Source organism: Acanthopagrus latus, chromosome 3 (genome assembly GCF_904848185.1).
Source record: "Acanthopagrus latus isolate v.2019 chromosome 3, fAcaLat1.1, whole genome shotgun sequence".
NCBI lineage: Eukaryota > Metazoa > Chordata > Actinopteri > Spariformes > Sparidae > Acanthopagrus > Acanthopagrus latus.
In genome coordinates, this window is record NC_051041.1 from 1,096,632 (window position 1) to 1,120,000 (window position 23,369).

General features: G+C 45.0%; 1 long non-coding RNA gene across 3 annotated transcripts; it reads left to right on the forward strand.

The window, feature by feature from the left end:
- The first annotated feature begins 17,336 nt into the window (after positions 1–17,336).
- On the forward strand, positions 17,337–21,184 carry LOC119017084. Of its 3 annotated transcripts, none has more exons than XR_005074334.1 (4): positions 17,337–17,456; positions 17,899–17,953; positions 18,085–18,203; positions 20,968–21,184. It is a non-coding gene; the product is annotated as an uncharacterized LOC119017084 (long non-coding RNA). The 3 variants fall into 3 exon arrangements; XR_005074333.1 differs by having other exon boundaries at positions 17,416–17,456; positions 17,902–17,953; XR_005074335.1 differs by having other exon boundaries at positions 17,416–17,456; positions 17,902–17,953; positions 20,971–21,184.
- Positions 21,185–23,369: the final 2,185 nt, after the last annotated feature.

Here is a 23,369-nt window from a genome sequence, read left to right on the forward strand (position 1 = left end):
CTGTGGTCTCTGTATCTTCCCTCGATTCAAGTCAGGACGAACAAACACATCTGATCCAATAGACATCAGGATTTAGATTCCAACATAAGGAGACAGAAGTGAGCGATGATCCACGGGGAGCCGCCAGAGGATTCAGATGCAGCACCTCCACGAGAGCCCAGAGGTTTCCTGGGGAGGCGGCAGTCCAGCAGAGAGGAGGAGGAAGCTGCGACACAGCGTGAGGAAACAGAAAGACAAGAAGACGAGTCAGAAACATGCAGGTTCATCAGAAGTGGACAGATTTGTTGTTTTCTCAACGTAAAGGTTGAGAGACTCACTGAGAGACCGAGCTGTCGAAGACGGCACGAGGAGCAGCAAAAAGTTACGTCGAAAAGAAATAAGAATGAAGTTTGGATTCAAAAGCAGAATGTCTGACATCAGCCTCCGATCAGCTGTTTCCTGTCTGCGTTATCATCACTGGAGTCCTTCGTCGTCTCCGGACAGCCGACGCTCGCTGACAAGCACAAACAATTCTTTTTTGAACGTAATCCCTGAACACGTCTCTCCACTTTCTCTCCGGTTTGTTCACCTCCAGCTGCTGTTCACGTCCAACACGACCTAATGACGCTTTACGTAGCCGAGTTCATTCGCTTAAAACAGTTTGGACTGTTGACATTTTATGGAAACATGGCATCAGACAGAAACCCAGCTGATTTCTCTGGACTTCCACCCTGCTGTTCTTTATCACGTTCACATCAGGAGAATCTGATCCATGCATGCTGTGGTGTCAGAAACGCAGGTTTAACTTCCTGTCGAAATGATTTTAGACATATTGAACATTATGATTATGAACCAGCTGCTGCTTGTTCGTCTGCTGATGAACTGAATGAAACTTTGTGTTTGTATCTGCGTGTTGGTCTGTCCTGCTCGCTGCCTGTTGCAGTCTGACTGTTTACTGTCTGTTGTGTTCCTGTTCCCATAAATCTTCATTCATTACGCTCACAGCTGCCCTTCAGCTCCTCTCCCTCCATCTTTACCCTTTTCTCTCTCTACCATTCATCCTTCACCTCTCTCTCTCCTCTCCCATGATTCACCTTGTTTTCTCCCTCTCTCTCATCCCCTCTCCTCCCTGAAGCATCCCTCCTTCTCCCTCTCTCTCTCTCTCTCCCTCTCCTCTGTCACTCTGCTGCTCGCTCGCTCGCTCACTCACTCACTCATTGATAGTGGAGGCGATGTGACCGGCATGCTGAGCAGCTACTCGTTATTCTGCCGGCGAGCGTCAGGAGTCAGGGTGGAGTGTCAATTCACCTCCATCTCTCTCTCTCTCTCTCTCTCTCTCTCTCTCTCTGCTGCTCGCTCGCCCGCTCGCTCTGTACAGTGTGGTGAGAGGACGACGGTGAGGGATGATGCAAACAACCACAGAGATAACGGACAGACCGACAGAGAGATAACACAGAATCAGGCTGTGTGAATGAAAGCAAAGACAAGCTTAAGTCTAAATATGATGATGAGTTCGATATCGCACGTCATATTTTCTTCTCTGGCTCCTGTGAAGAAGAACAAGTTCAGCCGAGATCACGACTGACTGCCAACACTTCTACAATATGTACAACACAGGAGCCTCTTTTAGATGGAAAAGGCGGCACATCTGCAGCAAGGTAAATGCTGCAACGTGCCGCCTCGTCTATCTAAACGGGAGGTGTAATATTCCCTCTGCTCCAAAAGCTGCCACTTGGTGTAGGCGTGAACATGTGACGTGGCGTGAAGCAGGAAGTTAGGCATGAACAGTGCAGCAGTTTAGAACTGGTTTCTTAATCTGTAAGTAGAAAGTGTTAGCAGCTTGTCGCTACAACAACAAGCGAGCAGTGAAGACAGCTACAGAGACCGAGGAGACGCTAACATCTCCTGGATCTGTTGTTCATCCTGACGTCTGCGGATGAAGTGATGGACTGATCAGCTGTTTCCTGGTTTTAAAACGCCGCGGTCCTAGCTGCAAAAAGGACGGCCACACTGCTGCTCAGTATAAAAACGGCTATTATGTATATCATGTTAGCATTAGCATGTCTGGAGATGATGGTGCTGCAGTTACAGCTCTGCTGCCACTTCACTGTGAAACTGCAGCAGAATCAGATTATAAATAACTAAAGGTGACGAAGTGAGACTGTTAATTCCATTCAGACGGCCTTTAGTGAGTAAAGAAGATAAATAAAAACAGACATACAGCGTGTGCTAGCTAAAACGAGCGGTACAGCATTGCTTCCTGGGTAATGAAGTCTATTGTTAATGAAATGAAAATGAAATGCAGTTCTCCTTTTAACTACATATTAAACGTTTTTTACGAATATGAATTTTAACTCATATTTTAACTTATTAATTCTTACAAATATCATGTTCTTTCGTCAGACGGCAGCTGTGACGGCTGCAGAGGTCCGAGTGTTTACTGGGGAAACAACCTGCTGTATCTGGATCCTGAGCTGTTTAAAAACCAAACACAAGAAATAATCAGATGCAGTCCATCACATGACAACTACTGAACATACAGCCAGTGATTAAACAGGAAACTCTCTGTAGTAATGCTGGGCTGCTCGTGTTGCAGGTGAGATATCCAGGTAAACACTCATAATCCGTATCTCTGTATTGTTGTTTGAAAAGAGGCGTTTCATTTTTATCAGAACGTGTCGTTAGCTAGATTGATATAAAAGAAGTCTCAGAACAAAAAGTTTAATTAATGTTTGTTGAAGATTAGATTTTTTTATTTCTCCTGTAAAAAAGTTGACTTATTATCTCCCCAAATTCCCCCAAACAGTCGCAGACAAGTGGGTTTGATTTGAGACATGCAGACTTAATGAGTCTGAATGAGCCGCTGTGAGTGAAGTCATTCGAAGGACATTTATTCCTCGTGGTGTTAACGACGGCTCAGTGGGACGGAAGAAACGGAAGCAAAATAAATAATAGACTCGCCTGAAGCGTCACAGTGGGACGCAGCTGCAGGAAAAAAAAAGTAGTTTTTAAGTTGTTTGATAGACTTTCTGCAAACTGGGGGATTCAAAGCAAAGCAGTTTGTACGCTGAACTAATAATCTAATGCATTAAAAAACACTGAGGAGTCTCTCAGAGGAGAAACTGAGGACGTGGTTTTCATTACAAGACATTATAGTGGAGAGTGATGTTGGGACCACACTGATGTGGAGGAGGCCTGCATGTGTGTGTAGACGGACAAAGAGAGAATATGCAGCACTTTGTTCCAGCTTTTGTTGGTTTATTAAAAGCTCCATAATTATTTCTGCACATGCATTAGCTGTTCTAAAGATATTCTTCAGAGGCCACAGAGCCGTCTGAAAGACATTTCTACATTTCTTTCATAGATATTTCTTCACAAGTCGTCCCTGACGGATACTAGAAGCATCAAACACACGTAACGACTCTCGCTGGACTTCATGTTCGAGTTTAAACAGTTCATTACCTGATGCTGGTCATACTGACTTGACTTCCTGTGTTCTGCAGTGTGGACCAAGGTTGATCTTTGGTCACCTTTTCCATCTAAAGATTCACTGATACGAATCAGTATCCGGTTTTAACATTAAAGATGCGACTACGTAGATACGCGGAACCCTCTATCGATTTAAGTTTACCATTAACCAGTCGGTGGCCTGGTTCTAAAGTTACATGTGGGATGTGGACGTTAATGTTAGTAACGTTACAACTAGCACAAGCAAGAACACACAAGACGACAACATGGATATTAAAGACTTTTTCCAGTCACAACTCAGTGAGGTCCAAGATAACTACAGCATCTATATGAATAAATAACTACATTAAGCAAATGTCAAGAACTGTATCAGATTGCATCGTATCGAATCACATCGAATCGTTCCATAATTAAAATGTATTTCCTGAATCGAAGCGTAGCTCATGTATCTATCAAATCATCTCATGAGGGAGAGGTGGACGCCCTGATCTTTAACCTTTGCTGTCACCAGCTGGCCTCGTTCATGCACAGTCCAACACGTAAAGGTTCTGCAGCGGATCAAAAAATGTTTAGAAATGTTTTCAACCACATCTCATGGCCTTCCTCTGTAGATGGACGTTCGTTATAACGTTTAAGCACATTTTAGCAACATAGACACCGCAAAGACTCTCAAAAATGTTGTTCGTCTTATGCAAATCAGAGTTAATGTGGAAAATGTTGGATTGAAAGCGATTTATAGAAGAAACTCTTCCGTAGTGAACATTCAACTCACGTGACTGATCAGCTGTTTCCTGTCTGCATCTCCCGTATCTGGTCAGATAATGTGCTAACGGCTAATTAGCATTAACACACACAGCATCGATGGAGAATGATGGCGACCACGAGCACGACAACAGAGAAGAAATTTAAAAGAAGTTTGGATTTATAAAGATGTGAAACTGGTGTAGATTAATTTTCCCAAACTAATCAACTAAGTGCTTCATATTTTCAGCTCCACTGACTTTTCCACCAAATCAGCTGTGCAGGTTAAAGCCGTCGTGGATCCTCACAGACTATCTGTGTGACACTCACCTAAATTAAAACACCAACATCTCTGTTGCTTTCAGCCCCGTGTCACCCATGTGCTGAAATACAGCAGCTCTTCCGGGGTTTAAAAGCTGTGACAAAACATGAAATATGACTTCAATATGTCCCTGCAATTTTATTCAGCCCCTGTAAACATAAATCACACATTGTTAAAGTGTCCGGCGTTACACAGCCGCCCTCGATAACAGAACCGGTTAAACAGCTGCAGCGTAATGCAAATGTAATGTCATGAAAGAACGATTACATTTCACCGGCAAAATTCAATTTAATACGAGATAAAAGAGTGCAGACGGCCGTTAATGCAGGTCATTTGGCAGCGCCTGCCACCATAACCATTACATGCAGGTTCTGGCCCACACTGAGCCCATTACAGCATGTTACTGGTGAGGAGGGAGGACGAGCAGCGCGAGGACAGGATGGAGAAGATACAAAACAAGATGAGGCAAAATCCAGATGTTTTTAACCTCGTGGTGTCCTCAGATTCCAATTAATGACACTTTATATCACTTTATATAGACGAAACATAACATCAGATAAAACAAACTGAATGTCAGATCATGTCAGAAAGATTGTCTTCATCTACGTTAATTATTTAATGATCTTTAACCAACAGAGCTCATCATTGTGTTCCTGTATGACTTTGACTTGTTTGAGTGATTTACAACAAACAACCTGATTACTTTGATTTGGATCAGCAGCGAGTTAGCGAGCAACAGAAAGAGTGTTTGTTTAGATTCAGCCTCTGAGTGAAGTCAGGACTCAGCATATGTGGTTCTGGTTCTGGTTCTCTGTCTCCTCTCTGCAGTAAAGTCATTCCCCCTCATGCTCCAGTCAGCAGAACAGAACCTGGAGGTCAGCTCTGGATCACTGCTGCAGTCGGGCTGATAAACAGGAGTGAAGATAAATCACCTTTTTAATCCAGAAGTTAAAAACTGATCTCTGATGTGACTCTGGGTGTTTACTCCTCCAGGAGGTCTGGATCTGCACCTCACTCTCTCCTCCAGAGCTGATTTTCAGTTGGTGATGGGATTTTTTGCTGCAATGCACCTTGGGAGTCTTCCTCATAGATGTCCACAGCCTCGTTGTACCACGTTAATGAGAGCGAGATATTCTCTGATGCAGTCATTCATATTTGATGCTCCATCAGCAGAGTTTGACGCTGATTGGAGCTCCGACTGTGAGTCACGCTCTGCACCGCTCTGACAGTGTTGTTCTGTGATGTGGCTGCTGTGATATCTGAGTGGGTGCAGAGTGAAGTGGAGTTACTAATTGATTAATCGTTTCAGATCTTGCTAACATCGTTAGGCTAAGCTCGGTAGCTTAGCGGCACAGCTGGTCCTCCCCTCGCTGTCGTTAAAGGACAGACTGACTCGACCACTGATGGTTGACAGTTCAGGTTACATGTAGAAACGTTCTCCAGGTTAAATATAACCTTATATAGAACTGTCTAACTTCCACAGGAGACGGCATCCGTCTCCAAGCAACAGCGTTTCAGTTGTCAGCCAACTTCTTTCATGGGAAACCTCCTCGCAAAGGCTCAGAGCCGAAACACCACAACACAAAAATGTCCAAGAACGTTTCTTAGCTTCTGTCTGAAAAGTGAAAAACTTGAATGTGCTGTTTCATTGTGCGTCTCACCAGTGTGAGGTAAAGGACTGTATCTCCCGTTGTGAGGATTTTCAATGCTGTCAGATAAGCCAAAGAATTACAAGCAAAAATCCTCCGACCTCTGCCTCCAGCTCCTCACACAAAATATATATCCGCGGTTCAGAGACGGCTGCTTTTCATAACTCCTGGGACACTGACGTCTTAGAGATAAAAGATCGACAACATTGACATTTTATTGAGCTCCTCTAACACTTGGATGTGAAATACGAACCTGCAGAAATCTCCAGCCGTCAGACGACCGGAGGGAACTCACCAGGAAGCATCGCGAGGGGAGCAGCATGTCGTTCAGACGTGTGCTGCAGAGAGTTTAACACATTCAATCATTCTTTGTCACTTTCACCTTTTTTTATTTTGATTTGTGTGCATAAAACTGAGTCAAACACACACAAACAGACACTCTGCAGCAGGCAGCGCTCCTCTCTGAGCTCAGGGGAGCTGAAATATCTAAAAAACCAAGTTGTGCTCTACATATTCATGTCCTGTATGATTGAGAATTATGATCCAGGTGGGGGAGAACAAACTGACGAACTCTTTCAGGTGAAATAAACACCGCTGGGCCGGCTGCTGAGGTTGTTGTCTTTTATGCAAATCGAAGTGCTGCACTCAAAGTCATAAATGTTGGTTGATGGCTGAACGCTGGAGAGCTGACACAATATTCACAGCTTTGGATTTAATTTGTCAGGACATGCTAAGCTGTTGGTGTTAGGAACATACATGTTAATATAATTAGCTTTCTGTATGTTAATATGTCGGCCATCATGAATCTAATTAACCTTTAATCTGAGCTATAAGCTGCAGAACATGTGGCTGTGCTGTGATGTGGTTCCATGTTAAGCTGCTCGATGGCGTTCGGCTGTGACGGACGAAGTTGCAGTGCCGCCGATAAACATGTTCAGACTTTAGCTTTAGCACGTTCATGTGTTTCTTTATTTACTGAGGTCAAAAGGTCAAATTTGTGCTCTCGTACTTTGGTTTACGAGCAGATTAGTGACGTTCCCATTAGCCTTAGCAGTCAAGTTGTGAAGTGGGAGGAGCTATTTCAGTACTCAAGTCTGTTGGTGACTCACAGTTGGAGCTCTTCTTCAGGTTGAATCAGCAAACAAAAACAAAAACATCAAAAAGATATAAAGATGCATCTGAGTACAAAAACCTGCAGTCACCGAGCTGAACATCCTGAGATGAGAGCCATGAGATTACTTCTGAAATTCACTCCTGTTTATCAGCCTGACTGCAGCAGTGTCGTCCGGTGTCTCTGCTTCGTGAACGTAATGTTACAGAGAGGAGAGAGAGAACCAGAACCAGAACCCGAATCTCTGCTGAGTGCTGACTTGAATTCAGATACACACTGACACACTCTCAGTTCGGGCTGTTGCCTGCTAATTTACAGCTAATGTACGATAAAGTAATCAGACTGTTTCAGGCAAATAAGCACAAAAACGTCTCTCCTTGTGTCGGCAACAGGACAATAACACGACTTCCTTCTTCTCTGACTGTCCTGGAAGCTTCAGCGACAGTAGAAATGCAACGTTACCTTGAGAAAACTATTTACTACTTTTTGTATCACTACAAAGTTCTCGCATTACTCCAGAAAGTCATAATGACGTTGATAAAACATTATAAAACAAATGATTGATCACATTCAGAGTCGATGAATCCACTGATATCAGTTGGTGGAGCTGCAGAGGACCTCGTGTTTGGATCTGAGCACGATGAGCTGGTCCGTTTCACTCTACATGAACATCAGGCTGTGTTAAAGAAGACTTGAAGCGAATGACACGAGTCCACACACTCATCAGGAAACTGTTTCCTGAGGTCAGAGGTCAGGTGAGTTGTAGCGTCGTTAGCCTTCCAGTCAGACCAGAGGAGCTGCCTCCTGCTGGCCGTCACAGAGAATGCAGGTTTAACTCGCTTCAGCATCGGATTCACTTTTTCAGACAGGAAAGTGTTGATATTTCAAAAATCATGAATTTTAAATGAAATCAGCATCGTCAGTGACAGCAACAGTGACATCTGGGAACATGAGAGGTTTGTTCTCTCATCAGCTCTTCAGCGCAGCAGCTCTGACTCTCACTTCAGTTAATTTTCCTCCACAGAGCTACTGTACCGTCTGCCACGCAGCGTGGACGAGAGCTGACAGGAATCGGCTGGGGGTTAAATTGTTCCTCCCCTCATCTGTCGCCTCCTCTCAGCCTCAGCTCGCCTCCCGGGACGCTACCGGCAACGATTAATCGAGTTTGTCTCCCTCTCTGCCTCCGCTGTCACAGGAATCACTGTCAGCCGGCTGCAGGCCTCATCTCTGCTCTGTATAATTCACATGTGAACGCTGGTGCTCATCCGGCTGATACCAAATACAGTTAAAGTAAAGCGTCACTTTGAGACGGACCATCAGATCGTGCCGTGTGACGTGACTACAGTCTGGTTGCTGTGACATCATGAAGTCAGACATCAGGTCGTGGTTGTATAAGCCACTCGCTGACCGACCTCCTGTTCAATCACTTACTCTCTGATTAATGTAATGATTCATCATCCGACAGGCTGATTAGATCAGCGGCTCCTGAGGCGGGTTCAGGGGCCTCTGAGGGGCCCTCGAGAGGCTTCCCTGGAGCTCACACACTAAATGAGGAAAAGTTTAATTTCACTTTAATTAAATCCACTTGCAATGATCCCATAAACAGATTGCATAATGACTTCGATAATCACAGGTGTCATTCTCACTGAGGAGCTCTGATTACATCAATGAGACTGTCTCCACCCGCCCAGGACGCGTAGACGACGAAACCCTGGGGAAGTTTTTTCTTTTTTTTTTGTCTTAATGAAAAATAAATGCTGTGTCGGCTTTTCTTACATCAGGTGCTGTGGATTCCAGATGTGATTAAATTTCAACACAGAAACATGTCAGAGCAGCAGAATCCACTTTTCTGATTTCCATTTTTATATCCTGAGACGACGAGCAGCAAAAAAGTTTTTTTTACAAAGTTTAACTGTCATACAGATGGATCAGCTGTCACTGCAGCATTGACCATAAAATCTACCAGCACAAACTTCTGGTGAATCCTTCACAAATACAAACACTTGATTTGACTGTTTATGTTGAAACTGTTGAAGGAGGATGAGCTGTTTGTCACTGTGGTAACTTCACAGCTGCACAGATCCGTCTCTGTTACAAACTGCTGCGCGGTGATTTAATTTTTTTACCAGCCCTGAGTCGTGTCAGCAGGTTTCCTTTCAGGTTTTCTTCATCCTGACAACCTTCTCTAACAAGATAGAACAGCCTGAGGGACGAAACCCGGGGCGAAAAAGTCCAGAGAGCACTGAGAGCGCCGCTCGCTGCTGCTGAGCGTTCATGTTTTTCATCTGCTCAGATCCTCTCTCACAGATTTTGGCAGCTGGACAGTAAAGGAACGATATTCAGAGAGGTTTGAGTTTAAAAATCAGCCCAGAACTTTAAAAGTGTCTGAAAACACAGCGTGTGACTTCCCTCAACCGAGATAATGAAAACAACAGACATAATTGGATGATGTCGTGAAGTAGCATGGGATCATGGGAGTTTTTATCTAAGCTGCCTGATGTGACTCAATGTTCACAGTCAAGGTTTCAAAGTTCACTTGATGTTGAGTCACTGGGAGTTATAGCAACAGGCGAACAAATGAAACACACCGTTACCTCAAGTCAGTGCATGCACCAGCCTCCTCACCTGCAGGTAAGACATGGACCTCTACAGTACTGAGCCAACTGTGAGCTGCAGATAAAGAGAAATCCAGACATAAAGATTATTACAGAAAGATTTTCAGTGCAAGTATGAGTTTATAACTGTCACCAGGATATGTTCACATTTGTATTGATATTTCTAGATAACGTGTTCACATGACGTGTTTTTGGGTCTGACTGTCTTATCTGAAGGTGGAGGGATGATGGTGGAGTTACAGGTGACGAGGCAGGTGAGCCAGAGACCGCAATTCAACAGTGAGTTTCAACAATTTGTAAGTGTGAAAGCAGCTGTGACGGCTGAACGGGTCGTGGTGTTTACTGGGGAAACTACAGAAACTACAGGATGTATTTAATGAGACATGTTCTAGCCGTGTTTTTGAGGAAAAAAGGGTATTTTAAGTCAAAACATGTTCTTTCCAAATCATAACAAGTGCTTTTGTGCCTAAACATAACAGGAGCATCAGCACAACATCACCACAACATAAAATTGGACCTAAATAAACTTGTAACAAAAAGAAAAGTTTCAACTCGTCTGTGGTTTGGCTGAAACTTTTAGTGGTGAATCATTCCACTGAGAACAAGCAGCTGAATCAGATATGAACAATACATACAGCATTATAAATATATGTGTGTATATCAAAGCATCTACAGTCCAGGTGAGTGCAGTGTTCGCCTTCATCATGTAAGAATCCAGTTCAGTGCCAGAAAAAAACTCTGTGTCAAGATAAAACTCGCCTTGATTCTGCTCAGCTGTCAGGTGGATGGAGACGTGCTCGCGAACACATTTCTGCTCACAGTTTGAGTGTCAGAAGCTTTTTGTGTGTACAGAAAGTTGTTATTCAACCTGTGAATCATCTCTTCTCCTGCTGCTGCTGCTGCTGCTGCTGGGTTTCAGCTTCTGGTTCTGTTCAGCTCCACCGTCCTCTTTCTCTGCAGCAGAGCAGAACCCTGACGTCACTTCACATCCTGAAGTGTTGGTAATGAGCGGCTGGCAGGAAGGGACGGGGATGACACCATTTGGCCTTGGCAGGGTGTCCCCCACTATAAAAAGTAATGCCCACACCTATTAAAAAAGACACTGAGTCAACAGTTTGGATGACAGTGTTATATTACAAATCCTACGGGGTGTTGGAGACGGATCAAACACAGCGCTGTGGTTCTGTGTTTAAAAATTCTGCTTCATATTTCACGCGGAGTTTGAACCTGACAGCATGTTTCTATTATTCACTTTAGTGAGAATTAACCTTAAATCCTCTTTGTGGTGCGTCACGCTGGGACACTTCTGTTCTCACAGGTTTAGCAGCTAATGCTAACCCACGCTGACATGAATAAACCAGACAAAATGACATTAACGACCCACAACCGGCAGCATCACCGCTGACACCTGCCAACCTGCCGACAGCTGGACAACAACCTGAGGTGCTGAACGCTGTCGGTCCCGGCAGGCTTGTTAACGCTCTGTCTGCTGCTGTTTTCTTGCTTGCTTATGATTTTTTCATCGCCTTCTTACATTTCTCAGTTTGTTTGTGTTCGCAGGTTCCTCTGAGAACAAAGTGAACCGAGCGAGAAACACAGCAGAAGTCTTGAAGCTGAGACAGATAGTTTCTCTGCAGCGTGTTGACGTGGACACAGATCAACACACAGCAGAGACAAATTCATGTGTGTGTCACTGTAATCAGATGGCAGCACGAGACCAAACACACGCCAGTTGTGAGTTCACCTGTCTGTCCGCTACCTGTGTTCAAAGCTTGAGGCACATTCACATGAACCTATTCAGGTGAAATGTGCTGGAACTGTTTCTTGTTGAGTCTGTCGCCATGACTAAAGTTTGGTTGAAGAATATTGCACTAGAAATTTTATGCTAATGTCCTCTGGTTTTTGTCTTTTGCGAATCAGAGTCAATTCACAAAATGTTTGATGGAAACAAAAGAGAACAACACACCTTGTCAACATTAATCCCTCAACACTTCTCTCCATTTCGTCTCCTCCAGCATCTGTTTGCTACTGTAGCCACGTAGCTGTGTCGTCCTCTGACAATATTACGCTTTGCATAGCCGACTTCATTTGCTCAGAATGGTTCGTGGAAACATGGCTTCAGTGAGGTTAAATTGAAGGTAACGCAGGGAATCAAACATCCCACAAACCTTTATAACTTCTTCATCGATACATTTTTTATGAAAGACCTTAAATTGAAACTCTCACAATGTTTCTGGGTGTCCTTCAAATGGTCCAGTTTGGCAGCATTGTTGGCTGCAATAACAGCACCACCATCTCCTCCACCTCGTGTCAAGTATTGGTACAAATCTTAACATGACCTTAGACGTGTCCGTAGACGTGTCCGTAGACGTGTCCTTAGACGTGACCTTAGACGTGACCTTAGACGTGTCCTTAGACGTGACCTTAGACGAGTACGATCTAACAGGAAGGAGAGTAGTGGTGGACCGCTCCTCAAGCCTTCCTGTTAGATCGTACATCGGGGTTCGACACTTTTTGTCTGCCATGACGGCAGACAATAGACATGTCCTTAAACGTGTCCTTAGACGTGTCCTTAGACATGACCTTAGACGTGACCTTAGACGTGACCTTAGACGTGTCCTTAGACGTGTCCTTAGACGTGACCTTAGACGTGACCTTAGACGTGACCTTAGACGAGTACGACCTAACAGGAAGGAGAGTAGTGCTGGACCGCTCAAGCCTTCCTGTTAGATCGTACATCGGGATACGACACTTTTTGTCTGCCATGACGGCAGACAAACAATACACAATGTTCTCAATGCTGGTGTTCATGTGTAGAGACCCTGGTGATACTACCAGCAAAGTTTCATGCTGTGTCGAGACTTCTTACTGTTTTAAAAATAGAGGTTTTGATGCTCGTAAAAGTGCCCGTAGCAATCCCACTGAAAATGAGCTTGCCCGAAACTAACTACGTTAAATCTTAAAAGTGCCTCTTTCATCGTAATTATGCTTTTACACAAAGGTTTGACTCATATACATTCACAAAAAAAGTCTAGGTTGCTTTTTGGCGAGAGTTTAACTATAACTCGTTCGGTGTCACCATGATGTTGCCAGGCTTCATTCAGCTCAGTCTCTGAGATATAATGTTAGCAGCTAACATTGCTGCAAAACCGCAGATACGTCTGAGGTCAACAATTGTACCAAAACTTGACATGAGGTGGAGGAGATGGTGGTGCTGTGATTGCAGCCAACAAAGCTGCCAAACTGGACCGTCTGAAGGACACCTGGAGACTTTACCATCTGTCTGTTGTGTCGAACCCAAACCGGCTATTGTAACAGGAAGTCGGATCATCTCCATCTGTGATTGTGGCGACCCAAATGGGCCAAAACATGTTTCCTGCCACTGACCAACCTCAACCTGAGGTCACAACTTAAAGAAACAGTTTTAACTTGTCTGTGCTGAGAAAAATACTTAATTAATATTTGGTTTCCTGACGACATCATGCAGGTCATAAAAGGTGGAAACCTCACATAGAAGTCTTTGAGTTTTGAGGATCTTCATGCTGGTTTGATTCAGTTGTTGCTCTCAAACTGTTTTTAAAACACATCACAGACAATCGGTTTTTCCTTCCTTCATACAAACATCTGAATAAAAATAAAACCAGAGGATTTCACAATAAATTGCTCCAGACTGTTTATCACATCCTCCGTCTTTCAAGGGATCTGCTCAGTACGAGAAGAAACAGGAGTCAGACGGCTTAATGTGCACTTTAACACGATGCATAAAAAAAAAACATGGATTTACAGACAAATCACGTCAGGCCCAACCGCACTGACGATTGTCCTCAGTTTACTGTGCTGCCAATAAAATCCAGCGAACCATCGGAGAGGCTGATTACAGCCGGAGGCCTGAATCATTTCCTGTCCTGAAGAAAACAGGACGGAGAGATCGATAAACTTTTTATCTCACGTAATTAAATCTGTATATGGAGGTTTGAGCCATAGACGAGATGTCACACGTTTAGAGAAGCTGACGCTTAATTATCCAGAGTTATCTTTATTCTTGTAAGAATGAGACGAACAGACGGGTGAATCTTATGTCTCTGTTTTATATTTAAAACAGAGCTTTAAAAATAATCAGTAATCAGGAAATATTATCTTCTGTCCTGACATATTTCTTTCTTCAGTCAAGTCCTAATTTCTCCTCCATCACAGTGAAACAGTGAAATAGTGACGACTTCAGACTTTGTTACAGTCCGTCTGTTCTCGGTTATTAAAGCTGGTAAGCCGCGTGTGTTTGGATTCTTTGTTCCTGCCAACAATTTGAATCACCGTCCAAGGGGATCAGTCAAACACCCAAACACATAACGAACACAGACAAGTCATTCATTTTCTGTCCAGTCATTAAAACAGTCACCCAAGTCCATGTTAGGAAACTTTTAAGAATCAGAGGTTCTGCAAGACCCAGACTGATCTTCACAGAACTGTGACCAGCCACAAAGGTTGGTGTGCATGTTGGGAGGAGAGTCGTGGCATTGAAACGAGTAAATCTCTGCCAGAGTAACAGCTGCTAGCTTCTGTACGTTGGTTCCACGCTGGCTTGTGTGGTTGTTTTAGAGGTTGTTGCTGTTGTTCCATGTGGTGATGAGGATCTCAAAACCAGATGAGAGACAAACTCATCCTGGTCAGTGTGAAAATGAGGCACGTCAAACGAAAAATAATCACTGCAGCTCATTAAATTCGGTGAGGAAGGAACAGTTTCTGTGTCTCAGTTCAGGGTCTGCGTCCTCTGAAGGACTCGGTCTCTGTGGTCTGTGACGGCGAGTCCTTCAGAGACCTTGTTAACCTGGTCAGCCGTTGTTAAATGTGACGGTCTAGCCTTTGGAGCATTTCCTGGTTGCGTCACCAGATGTTTTACCCTTACGTCATGATTTCTGCCACTCAGGCACGTGAAAGTGATGATCTACACCGCGTGATGTCGCCATTTTCTCTCTTTCTTTCTTCTCTTTCATGTCAGACTGTGGGAGCAACATGGACGACTGCTGGTTTCAGTGTTTGAATGACGAATGAAACGATCGGTGACTTTGATCCGCCATGTTTCAGCGTCATGTGACATCAACTACAGACAAATAACAGAACAATCTTAAATGCGATCACAAAATACTCGCAACAACATGTCAGAAATAAAAGTTCTTATGGCATCGAAGTGATTCACAACTTGACATCGAGCAGCTGAGTCTTGCCACCGACGGATTTCTCTCTGCAATTATTACAAATTACCAGAGGACCCCAGGTGATACTAGTCCTGTGTGAATAGGACTTTAAGCTATAAACGTATTTTCACACAGCTGAGCGTCTGGTGGTTTATGGAGTGGCGAGCTGAGCGCTCTCCATCCGTCTCTGCAGTTTAACAACAGAACAGCAGCTTCGCTCTGATAAACTGCAGCTTCTGACTGCAGCCAACATTAAGTCGTTTAATACTGACGTATTTAGATACATGGCTGAAGATAATTCAATTTATATAAGCAAATTTGAAGACACACACACACACACACACACACACACACACACACACACTTGGCTGTCAGCTGGATGAATGGGCCGACAGAGTTAATGTCTCGGCTGTATGCGGCCATAAAATTGGATGAATCTTTACGGCTGTGTCATCCCGTCACATAATAGTCCTTCAAGCTCCATTTTTCTCCTCTGAGCTGAACTGTGACTCGCTCGTTTCAAATCCCTCAGCAAGACAATGGAAGGTGAAGCAGACGACCTCCACCCTTCACCCGTCGGCGCCGTTAACGTTCGTGTTGATGCTCGCTGGGTTCATTTGTCGCAGCAGCTGAGCACAAAGAGAGCTCGTGACCTGAACGTAATTAAGAGTGAAATATAAATCAGTCACAGTGTGGAGTTCTGTCAGCTGATGGAACAGCTGATCTGCAGGCAGGTGAAGAAACACGGCAACAACTTCTGCAGAACTGCAAAACTGTGAAAGGATTTTTTTTGGAACAAATCAACAGTAAATATAGAAACGAAGGTTTCTTAGGTTGAACCATGAAAAGACTCGAGTTCAGCAGCCAAAGGAAACTGGTCACCGTGACAACAGATGGAGAGGCTCTGCTCTGCTGCTCGTCTCCTCTCACCCCGGACGTCTCTCGCCGTCCATCGCTCAGACGCGAGGAGGAGTTCAGCTTATAAGCCAGTGACATTTTTTACAGCACAGGCTTTTGACAAAGGCCCAGCGCTCGTGGAGATTAATAGCATGATAATTTGCCATTAACAGCTTGATCCCGTGCACCAGCTGGTCTGGAGGAGCACCAAATAGCCGCCGTCTCGTCCTAAATCTCCGGCTGGGCCGCGCACAACAAACTGTTGGGCAGCCGGCAGCCAAACGGCGCTCGACCAGGCGGCGTGCTGCTCGAATTATTCCACCACAAACACACACTAATGATTGCGTGTTGTCATTCAGAACAGATTTCAGCTTCAGCCGCTTTCCCACGCCGGCTGAATCACAAACAGAAGCGCAGCTCGTTGTCGATGTGCAGTCGGCTTCAGACGTGAACAAGGAAGCAGGTGGAAGAACTTACAGGTCGTTCTCACTCTGACAGGTGAGACGTGTTTTAGATGATTGATCAGACAGACGGCCCAGCATGCACTGCTCCGATCAGCCTGACGTCTCTGCTAGATGTGGAGGTTAATGATCAGAACAGATTTGTAACATTTTGGACCACAGTTTTGTCTCGAGGGCTGAGGTGAGCTGCATTTTCACAGAGACTTTAACACCGACGGACACGTTGGCTGATGGACTCTGCAGGTTCTGATTCTGATCCTGTGTGAATATAAACTCCCAGTAAAAGTTCTCGCTGCTTCGTTTCCCTCGCGTCTTCTAAACTTTCTCCCTCAGCTGTCCTCATTTTAACTCTCTGTGTCTCTGTGCCATTTCGCTCTGGGTTCATTTCTAAAATTGAGTTTGCAGCTGAGCAGAGGTGACTAATCTGAGGTTCAGATCAGGCCTGGAATGCATTAAGAGTAAATGTTAGTCACTCCTGGGCTGTGAGCCCAGCTCGTCTGGAGTAAGGAATTAAAAGTTCTATGAAACAGGCTGGATTCTGGGTAAATCACACTCACTGGGGAATCCTTCACTGTCAGTCTCAAATACATTTTCAGCTCTTTCTGAGCCTGTTGTACTGAAGAATTGTCATTCCGCTCACCATCAGCTGAATGGGGGCACGCAGTGATGCAAATGGAGGCCTAACAGCGTCCCCGGCTGGGCGCGAGCCCAGAAATCCTCAAGTTTCATCTCCAACGTGATAAGAGTCTCTGTAGCACTTTCCACAGCCCATTAGCTGTGGATTGATGAGCGCTCCTAACTTGCAGTTATTGGATCACAGCTGGCCGAGGACCAGTAACGAGAGCTGGTTGAGCCTCTTGTTGCTTCTCGAAGCTGCTGAGAGGCTCTCGTCCAATCTGCTCCGAGCTCCACCCGTCTGCCTCCCTCTCCGCTCCGCGCTCCATCTTTCATTTCCTTTACTTACGAGTCACAACGAGCGCGTGACTGTGAAAATATAAGACGGTGTGATAAGAGATGAGAGGTAAAATGTTCTCGCTGTACTTTATCTCCAGTTTCAGAAACATAAATAATGAAAAATGAAACAGCAGCAGGAGAGACAATCAGAGCAAACACAGGTGATCTGTGTTAAGTCAGTAATTAGCTGCAGCAGTGAATATTTACGAGTGTTTGAATGTTTTCTTTGTGTTGAACTTCCTCTCTGCAGCCTCGTTAAATCTACTTACAGATGATAAAACTGAGAACGTCCTCGTCTCTCTCTTCTCCTTCCTGCCCGTCACCTCCTCTCTTGTTCCTGTTTCTCATTTCGTTGCACTAATGACTGTTTACAGCAGGGCAGTGAGTGCAGCGCGGTGATGTGATTGTAATCGTGCTATATTACAGTTTGTCTGTTTGATTAAACCCATGAATGTATCCACATTAATGTATGTACAGATGGAAGGTTAAACAAACGCCTCCTCTGTCAGCAGGATCTGGGTGAATTCGTTTAACATCGCGGTCGAGCTTCATTCTCTCCCAGATGTGAGTTACCTGCTGCAGCTCCACATCTGTGACTCACAGATGATTGAACAAGGTTTCACACTGAGTTGGGTGGAAACTTCTTAATGTTTTCAGTATTTCCAGCGTTGGGACTCATTCTTCTGTCTTCACAGTTGTTTTCTGAAAGGCGGTCAGTGTGTGGTGCTGCTGATGTGTGCTGCAGGACTCTTCATACTTCAGTGTGAACAAACATCAGCGCAGAAGAGTCAAACTGTCCCTGACTCACCTTGATGTAAGTGTATAATTAGCGGCTGAAGGTGGTTGTTATGTCAGCTTTTATCACCACGCTTCATTTTCTCACCACCTTAAATTAAATGCTAACCTCTGTGAGTTTCTGCGCGTGTCGTATAATTAGCCTGAAAGTGAAACACTTCTCTCTGACTGCCGACTTTCATCCAGTGGATTTCCATGGCAGCAGCGACTGAAGCTCCGCCGGCCTCGACACGGTCGGTTCTGACCCGTTCAAAGTCAAAGTCAACGCTCGCTGCTCTGCTGAAATCCCTCTTGGTGACAGAGGTCAGCGGGACGGACACGATAAAACAAGACCTCCACTCTCTCTCTCCCACGTCCTATCTGATCCTCTACTCTTATCTGCTAATGAAGGCTTGTAGACGAGCGCCGCGTGAATATCTCATTAACGCAATTATGCCAAAATAACGAAGCGGTGAGCGTGTGTGGGCAGACGCAGAGCGGAGGGCAGGACGGATGCAGGCTGGGGGTCACATATGGTGGACAGCAGACGGGCGTATGGATACGTGTGCGAGGAAACAGGCGAGCTGCCAACAGCTGCAGAGGAGCGTCGTGATGCTGCAAACACAAAGAGCTGCACGCGCGTAAACAGGCTGCAGGTGGAGGAACATAATGCAGCACGGCCGCAACGCTGCGAGAAAACACACTGAGATATAATTACTGGACAGAGATCCATCTGCACGCTTCACATACGTTGACGAGGTGGTGGGAGGTATCTGAACTTCATCCTGACGGTTACTCGTTCAGTCTTCTCTCTCCTTTAGGTTTCATTATTTGCAGTTTGAGCTCTATGTAAAGAAAAGCTCACTGCTGGATGAGCACATTTCATGCTGTAAAGTCTCCTCTGCCTGCAGACGACCGGCCACCGTCAGCCTCCACAGAGGATGTGAGAAAAATCCTGCTGAGTGAAGCTGCTGGTTCTGATAACATCTCTGGACCTGAAACGACTGTGTGGCAAAATGAATCGTCTAATCGGAGCGCTGTCTTCATTATTCATTACAGAGGAGCAACAGAAAGCCTGCTGAGTGGAAACATCACAAACTGGCATGGATCATCACAGCCCGGCACAGGAAGGCTCTACAGAACCTCACTGGTACCACCTGAAGGGAGATCTCTGTTGAAGTTCTCCGCAGCGACCGTGACCTCGACACGTCCCGAGAGAGGGAAATTTTAAAGGCCACAACAAACATGTTTCACATTCAATAAAGTGCAGAAGGGACTGACGTTTACAGCAGCGTGAGGTCAGGACCTGCAGTAAAGACTGAGATCGACCTGCAGCCAACAACACACACACACACACACACACACACACACACACACACACACACACTTACTGGCATCCTAGTAAAGCAGGTTAATAGGCATCAAACACACAAACACATAAATGTTTCACAGGCTCCATTGATTGCTCTCTTGGATTTTAACATAACGTCACAGAAACTATAAAACACCACCGAGCCTGATGTTTACTGGAAGAACGACTTCAGGCTCGGTTCAGTCGCCACGAACGCAGCAGGTTTCATTAAAAGTACATATAATATTTAATGTGATCTGATCCGCGCGATACACATGAACACGTACGTGTTAATTTGGTGAGCTGTGTGGTAGGAAGTCTGCAGGACGTTTTGTTTGATGAAAGTGACGTTTGTAGATGAGAATATGTGACAATATTTCAGTCTGTTGTGTTTGTGTTTCATAATCAGCAGATTTGTTGTTTGTGTGTGTGTTAATGTGAACGCGTGTGGAAGGAGGACGGGACTAATAACAGTGATTTGACTCATTAACTTTCACTGAGGGATCTGTGATTGTGTTACCTTCAGAGTGCATCAGCTCGTTAATACACACACACACACACACACACACACACACACACGGGGATAATTGTGCTCAGGCAGTTTGATGGACAGCCGTGTGTTATCAGAGTTTAGGGAGGACCTCATCATCACTGCACTGCTAATGGACCAGCTGGGAAAGAACCAATCACGTTAATGCACAAGCAACAAAGAACCACACAGGAGGCTGAAAACAAACACAACACGGCAACACACACACACACACACACACACACACACACACAGAAACCTTGACACACTGATCTTCACAGGAGAAGAAATGATCTGTATGAGTAAAACCTGAGGTTTGTTGTCCGTGATGCCTCAGTAAACATCTGGGACTGAATCATGTAACTGTGTGTCTGGCTGCTCTCCTCACGTCGCCTCAAGGAAAGAAGACAGAATGAAAAACACATTTTTATACTAAAATATTGGAGACACATTAAATCCTGTAACAACTTCCACCAAGGTCATTTTTTTCTGCTGGTTTGCTGTGAGTGAGTGGATCTCATCCTGCCTGACAGAGTCCAGGAGTTTATGTGTTGGTGAAGACATCATACGTAACATCTCAGCATCGAAACAGCTCCACCTCTGATACAGATGCTGTTGTGTCATTATGTCAGCTCAGATGTTTGTGACGGCTGATGGTTTGTTCACCAGTAATGCGCCTCTGATTCTATCACCAGAGGTGGAAACTGTACCGCTGAAACTTTCCCACGGAGGCGGCGGAGACTCGCTGCAGTGTGACTGGTTCTAATGTCTGTCTGCACTTTTTTTATTTCATGGTTTGGGATTTTTGGAAGTTTGTCTTCAGTTCCTCGTCCTCTGTGTCTCTCGTGTGTTTCTGCCTCACCTTCTCTCAGAAATCACGACAGTAACGTTACGTTCATGAAGTAAAGTCCATTTCTCCTCCAGCAGCTCCAGCCAGCAGTGGACAGGTCAGAACCTGGAGGTCAGCTCCGGATCACTGCTGCAGTCGGGCCGATCAACAGGAGTGAAGATGAATCTGTGAGTGTCGGATCAGAACAGAATCTGAAGAGTGTCAGTGTGTTTATTCCTCCAGGACTTGTGGACCTGAGCAGAAAACTCATCACAGTTTTAATTGCTCTTAAGTTGAATTACATATTATAAATAAACAGTGAATTAGACAATAACACAGTGTTTTTATATCTGCCTTTCAGTAGTTTAGAGTCAAATCTCTTCAGAAGTCAAAGAATCTCAGTCCAGAGAGTTAAAACTGTTTCTGTCTCCGCCTGAAGTCTTCCTCTTTTTTATGATAAAAAACATTAGTTCTGTCCATAAATCTGAGCGCGGTACTGGAATGTGGAACCAATGCAACAAGATTAAACTGGTCACACGGCGTTTTATCAGCGGCGTGTAATGAGCGCCACCTCTGCACCTCCTGCTTCTAATAGAAAGATGATCTTCAAAGGGAGAAACTGGTCACGGTTTGAGCCGGTCGCAGGAAATCTGCAGCCGGACGGAGAAAAAGTCGCCACCTTCTACTAAAAAAAACCAAAAAAAACATGTGAGGACAAAAAAAAAATCTGATTCTTTTTCCTAATTCAAACATCAAAGCAGTGAAGCAGAATGGAAGCCGGACACACGAGTCAGAATCAGTCCCGGGTCAGACTCGCGTCCTAATTAGTTGATTACCTTTCGCTGCAGAGAGCCGGCGGATCGGAGCAGGGCGGAGTTTATCTTTCGTGTAATTTGGCAGAGATTGAGAATGAAATTGCTCTATTGTTCTCTGCGAGGCTCTTTTTATACGACGCTGAGTGCCGAGGGGAGTTTTACTGGAAAATGACTTCTGTTTCTGCTCAGCGGGCCGAGCGGGTTTAATAAGAACGAGAGTCTGATCAGGAAACTGTTCAACATACACACAATGTAACACGCCGGGCAGGTGAATCACCTGAGCTCCGGTTGGGCTCCACAGCCCTCTGAAATACGTCTTCTGAATAATGTAGCGCGGCTGGATGTGTGTCAGAACGAGTGTCTGTACAGGAAGCAGCTGGATGATTCGTGTTGGCTGCCACACCGTTCAGTCTGACAGCACATACCGGTTCTGCCCGGTTTGACTCGGCTCTGCAGGGGTTTCTGTGATTGTGATGCTACGTAGAGTCACCACTAACAACGTGGCTCCACTAATGCAGCTACAAACATGTTTCATTTCCTGTAACTCCTTCACAATAAAAGGCCCCCGTCATTTAAAAAGCCTTTATTATGAAACAGCTTCACAGGAAACGCAGCTGAGAGTGAACATGATGAAACAGGAAAACTCAGCAGATGTTTGAAGGACAATCAGGACGAGAAGCACTGAGAGCTGAACACGCTGACTTTTAGAAACAGGTTGGTTGGTCGTGAGTCGCCACCAGAACCCGCCTGGAGGCCCGAGCAGCCGGTGCTGCTCAACTCGGTGCTGTAAAACTTGATGACTCTGCTGGTAAAACATTCATTAATCCTCGACACAAACTGGAAGCTCGATCTCCGGACCAGATGTTCGCTACGTATGATTCTGTTGAACCTCAGATAAATTAAAAATAAACATTTCTTCATGTTCAGGTTGAGTTTTATATTTCTCTCTCTCGTCACATGGATGTGAAATCACCTGGTCAGTGTGTCACGAAACTGTGGAGAATAAACACCGGTGTGGCTCGTTGGCCAAGAATGGTTTCACGTGAACATGATTTGACACGTTCAGGCTCAAACATCAACCTTATGGACTGTGGAAACGTCCTGGAGAGCGACAGTATGATCCACACACACTGTGATACCATCCAGCTGCTGGACGACGTCACTTCTCCGTCAGTTAATCCTTTTATCCACAACTTTTGTCAATGGAAAATGAAAAGCGAGCAGCTCAGAGCCGAGCGGGAACACTTTATGGAAATGAGGCTTTACAGTTGATGTTATTTAACTCAAAGAGCAGAAAAAGGATTAAGATGAAAACTCTGATTTTTTAAGACACGCTGCCAATTAGCAGCCGCGGCTACGCAGTCTATTAGACTTACACTCAGGGCTGAGAACCTCCTTGGTGGAGCTAATAAATAAAATCCAATCAACCTTTAAAAAGCGGCCCGAGGCTGCAGAGCCGCTTTAAACGCTTCAGTGTGGAGGATGATTGATGGCCGTGTTAGGCCGAAGGATTTATTAAATCTATAATGGAGTTGATGTTGCGTCCATAATGAGCTTTCCTAGCTTTTAAAAAAATAACAACAGGAGGAGGGGGGGGAGGAGAAGGAGGAAGAGGAGGAGGAAGAGGAAGAGGAGGAGGAGGAGGAGGAGGAGGAAGAGGAGGAGGAGGAGGAGGAGGAGGA